The sequence below is a fragment of the Gymnoscopelus microlampas genome (genome assembly GCF_963454915.1).
Source record: "Gymnoscopelus microlampas genome assembly, chromosome: 4".
Classification (NCBI taxonomy): Eukaryota; Metazoa; Chordata; class Actinopteri; order Myctophiformes; family Myctophidae; genus Gymnoscopelus; species Gymnoscopelus microlampas.
In genome coordinates this window covers 48,576,913-48,582,454 of record NC_139941.1, presented here as the reverse complement: position 1 = coordinate 48,582,454, position 5,542 = coordinate 48,576,913, and the positions used below count along the sequence as shown (strand labels likewise).

General features: G+C 41.2%; 1 long non-coding RNA gene across 2 annotated transcripts; it reads left to right on the top strand.

The window, feature by feature from the left end:
• Positions 1-788: 788 nt before the first annotated feature.
• On the top strand, positions 789-5,338 carry LOC311043088. Of its 2 annotated transcripts, XR_014600579.1 has the most exons (4): positions 789-876; positions 1,752-1,850; positions 2,133-2,229; positions 4,141-5,338. It is a non-coding gene; the product is annotated as an uncharacterized lncRNA (long non-coding RNA). The 2 variants fall into 2 exon arrangements; XR_014600578.1 differs by lacking the exon at positions 2,133-2,229.
• Positions 5,339-5,542: the final 204 nt, after the last annotated feature.

The window sequence follows — 5,542 nt, the reverse complement described above, 5'->3', positions numbered from 1 at the left end:
TGTAATGCTTCAACTCATACAATTCCAAGTGCTTGTCTGGGTGAGGGGTCCCCAGTTCAAATATCATTATATTGGGGGGTCCCCACTTCAAATATCATTATTTTTGGGGGTCGAGGCCTGAAATGGTTGAGAACCACTGTATTACAGTACCAGCTGATGTATTTGCAATAGGCCATCTGATACTAAAAATGAATATGTTTGTGTTGGAGGGCTAAACTAAACTAGTGGTTTTCAAAGATTTGGTGTCAAGGGACACATGTATTCATCATGTTAAATAGTCTCTATAATGTGTGCACTCTTTATATTGTTTGCATATGCTAATGGCAAAACAAATACTTTTCATACTTTCACAACATTTGACTAGTGGAAATTGTAGATTTAAAAGCTTTTGATCTTGTAAGATGCCTTTTTTTAAGCTTGTAAATCAGCTATTCTTTGTTTGTTTGTTTTTTTAGGATATAGTGTCTCTAGTGGGAAAGTGCTGATGTAGATAATAATTATTCATGAATAGTTTAGACCATTGAGGGGGTTCCAGGTGGTCCCCAGCTAAATGATGGAGAGTTTGCATTATTAGAGAATGTAGAGTTTTATATTTTTTGATCAACCTGTTCAACCCTGTACTATGGTACCACATCAAAATTGTATAACAAAGTGTGTGTGTGTGTGTGTGTGTGTGTGTGTGTGTGTGTGTGTGTGTGTGTGTGTGTGTGTGTGTGTGTGTGTGTGTGTGTGTGTGTGTGTGTGTGTGTGTGTGTGTGTGTGTGTGTGTGTGTGTGTGTGTGTGTGTGTGCACACAAGTGTTTTCTCTGTCACTGTAGGCATACCCACGGCTTACCCGGAGGAGATTTGCTTGGGTCGCCAAACATATCATTCATTGTAAGTATATTTACTTATTGAAAATATTGGGCTAAATAAACTTTGGCATAGAATAATACAAAGTAGATATAATGTGATTGAAAAATTGACTGGCCCCATAACCCCATTTACATGCAGAAATTCATCTGTCATCAGTTATCAGAGTAAAAATGTAAACGCCTCAATTGGAATAGAATATCCCAATCCCGAATAAATCTTCATTCCGGTCTGAGGGGTGGTATATACCGTTTGAATCGGTATAGATCACCATAACACTTTATTCCGAATGCTACTGGGAGTTTGGAATACATGTATTATTTTACACGTCTGCCCTTAGTCGACTATAGTGCTTTATGCCCATGTCCAAGCAGGTATGGCCATTTCGAGACATTTTATGCGTGCAGAAATGCGCTATTTTACCCATTTAGAAAAATACAAATGCACCAGTTTTGTCCCCGCATAATAAAATGCACTATTTACAAACCCATCGGCGAATTACAGTGCCATTGCCAATTGCAATGTATGGGTGTATGATGCTGTGTTTTTTAGTTCTGGGTTGTTTTTGGTGGAGGTCGCGTGTGGTTGCAGGGACTGCGCTTCAAAATATATTTTTATTTTCTTTTATCAGATAATAGCTGTTAGTGTTTGTCGGTTATTCATTTCTTAAGGGATAACAGGTTATGGGTTGGCCATCTCATAGTCCAAAGTTATATTCCGAATGAATGCTTCGGTCATGTAAACAATTGAGGACTATGAATACTTGTATTCAGGTTCCATGTAAACAGTTGGGTATGAATATCTGTTCATAATGAATTCCTTCATTCTGAATACATTTTGTGCATGTAACTGAGGCCACTGAGGTTCATGCTCACTAACGGTCTTCTTTGTCACCGTAGGCACACTGGCATACCCACGGCTTGCTCGGAGGACTCCAACCGCTGCCAATAGTTGACACCGGAGGAGATTTGCTTGGGTCACCAAAAATATCATTCATTGTAAGTAAACAAGACCAGGAGACCTGGTTCTGCCAAACCCAGAATGAAGTCCTAGTATGTAACACACCTACAAACCATTTTATAACTGAAAAGCATAAATCATTTTAGGCTTGACGTGTGTGCAGAGTGTGTGCAGAGGAAAAGAGGATTTAGGTCTTCAATTCCGACATCCCCATATATGTAGAAGGCCCATATATGGACGAAAGATCTTATAGAGTAGTGCTCTGACTTTATAAGATCAGAGCACTACGTCAGGGCTAAGCCGGTTTTGTCCCTTTTCAGAGGTCCATTCTATGCCCATGTATGGACGAAAGGGGGACAGACTTTTCTGGCTGGGACCTAAGGACAAAGGGGGCATGCCCATGTATGGACGAAACAGGTACAGAGCCTCATGTAAGCCATACCCTTTGGGTCTGGCAATAACACATAATGGGCTAAATACACTTTGGCATAGAATAATACAAAGTAGATACTAGAAAAAGTGCTCCTCGGAGCACAACTCTCCGCCAGCAGACTTGTGTTGGGAATGTTGGGAATGTTCTACTTCTGGGAATGTTCTACTTCTTATGTTCTAATTCTAACAACAAATAGAACATGTTACTGTGTCATAGTAACATGACACAAGTGTCCTATCCGTCTGTATAACTGTCCTATCCGTCCTGTCTGTATAAGTGTCCTATCCGTCCTGTCTGTGTCATTTAACATGACACAATGTCTGTATAAGTGTCCTATCCGTCCTGTCTATGTAAGTGTCCTATCCGTCCTGTCTATGTAAGTGTCCTATCCGTCCTGTCTGTGTAAGTGTCCTATCCGTCCTGTCTATGTAAGTGTCCTATCCATCCTGTCTATGTAAGTGTCCTATCCGTCCTGTCTATGTAAGTGTCCTATCCGTCCTGTCTGTGTAAGTGTCCTATCCCTCCTGTCTGTATAAGTGTCCTATCCGTCCTGTCTATGTAAGTGTCCTATCCGTCCTGTCTATGTAAGTGTCCTATCCGTCCTGTCTGTGTAAGTGTCCTATCCGTCCTGTCTGTATAAGTGTCCTATCCGTCCTGTCTGTATAAGTGTCCTATCCGTCCTGTCTGTATAAGTGTCCTATCCGTCCTGTCTGTATAAGTGTCCCATCCGTCCTGTCTATGTAAGTGTCATATCTGTCCTATCTGTCCAATTATGTATTCCTATCTAATTGTTACAGTATCCACCATTTCTCAGCCATTTCGTGATGGTTCCTGTCTTACCTCACTTTGAAAGAGGCACAGACTCTTTCAAAGTGACGCCATGTATTTGTAAGTGTCCTATCCGTCCTGTCTGTGTAAGTGTCCTCTTCCTCCTGTCTGTATAAGTGTCCTATCCGTCCTGTCTATGTAAGTGTCCTATCCCTTGTATCTGTGTAAGTGTTCTATCCGTCCTGTCTGTATAAGTGTCCTATCCGTCCTGTCTGTATAAGTGTCCTATCCGTCCTGTCTGTGTAAGTGTCATATCCCTCCTGTCTATATAAGTGTCCTATCTGTCCTATCTGTCCAATTATGTATCCTATCTAATTGTTACAGTATCCACCATTTCTCAGCCATTTCGTGATGGTTCCTGTCTTACCTAGCCGCTATCCGTCCTGTCTATGTAAGTGTCCTATCCGTCCTGTCTGTGTAAGTGTCCTCTTCCGTCCTGTCTGTGTAAGTGTCCTATCCCTCCTGTCTGTATAAGTGTCCTATCCGTCCTGTCTATGTAAGTGTCCTATCCGTCCTGTCTGTGTAAGTGTTCTATCCGTCCTGTCTGTATAAGTGTCCTATCCGTCCTGTCTGTATAAGTGTCCTATCCCTCCTGTCTGTGTAAGTGTCATATCCCTCCTGTCTGTATAAGTGTCCTATCCGTCCTGTCTGTGTAAGTGTCATATCCCTCCTGTCTATATAAGTGTCCTATCTGTCCTATCTGTCCAATTATGTATCCTATCTAATTGTTACAGTATCCACCATTTCTCAGCCATTTCGTGATGGTTCCTGTCTTACCTCACTTTGACAGTGGCGCAGACACTGTCAAAGTGACGCCATGTATTTATAGGCCGCTATGCGTCACTAGCCAATCAGATCACAGTATTTCACCGTATTGTCACGTGTCACGTGAGACTTGACCAATCGGTGTGTCATATTTAGAAAGTGAAAACAAAACTCTCCTGGCGGAGAGAATAATGTGATTGACAAATTGACTGAGGTTCTAGTTTTAGAGATCCTGGAGAAAGTTTGGTGTCAGCTTGAGCTCTCTTGGGCATGCTCACTAATGGTCTTCTTTGTCACTGTAGGCACACTGGCATACCGACGGCTTGCTAGGAGGACTCCACTGGCGAATTGACACCGGCGACACCGCTCCCTTCGTCCTCAATTCCAGCATCTCAACAGTGACCACGTATGTCTCCTCCATGTGTAGACAGTGCTGAGCCTCGGCACCTCTGTGCCTACTGACAGAGCTGCAGAGAAACCACAACTTTGTTTCTCCCACCAAAATACACTGAACTCTAAACCATTTTTGATTTGGTAATTGTGACAGCCCTACCTGTTTATTTCTGCCAGTTTATTTCATGTTTTTCCTCATCCATTTGTTGAACAATGTTTCACTGCAAATTTAGTATGTGTGAGGATGTGTCTGAGACTGTTGTTCAGTTTATTCAGCACACAAAGCTGCACAGTAACACTCCCAACTATCAATATCAATGTGGTGTGCCTGACTGTACACGGAAGTACCGCAAAGTCACTGTTTTGCAAATGCATATGTATAGAGACCACAACAGACTGGGATCTTCTCTGCAGTGTTGCAAGCCATTTGACACAGCCTTAAAGTGTGTGGCTCAGTCTTGTTCATTTAAGTGTGATACTGTAACATCCCTTATGAAGCATTTGAGGTCACATTTAAAAGAAGGATTGGAAACCAAATGCCCATTCAGAGGTTGTGACTGCACCTTTACAGTTGCATCCAGTTTAGACTCACATGTTTCCAGGAAACATAAGGATAGACGTGTAGAGGATCTAGATAATTCAGTTTTAGTTCCCACAGAGCATTTGGGTCAACCTGAGCCTAGTCAGTCATGTTCAGATGTTTCTGATGAACATGTTTGCCAGCCTGGCCTCCCACCATGCTTAGGCCATGACTTGTTTGAGGGCGTTGTGACTTATGACCTTGCTTTGTTCATTGGTCATTTAGTTAAGGAGAAGCATTTTGATTACCTGCAACTAAATCGGTGTAAGAACCAATTCAAATATCAAGGATATGATGGCAATGACAAACCGGCAGACCTCTCTCCTGACAGTGAGAGACTAAGTGGGCATGCGGTTCAAAACTGGTGCTTTCTTAGATTGCTACCTCTCTTGGTGGGTGACAGGATTAAAGATGCTTGTGAAAAAAAGAAAAACTTATTAATCTGTGAAAATGGTTCTCTTTTTGATATTGTACTTTCATCCAAATGTTGCACTTTAACTAATTGTTAAATAAAAAGTTTACGTTAATAGTCCTTGTTTTCTTTTTTTTTTCATTGAGCAGATCCACAAAGCATGTTATGGTAAAATCACAGTCAAAGTAAATTTTACAATACTTTACTGTATGTAAATTTACAGTAAATGAAATTACTTTCACAGTAATGGTAATAATATATACAGTAAATAACTGTACTACATACTGGTAAATTACATTACTTTCACAGTAATGGTAAT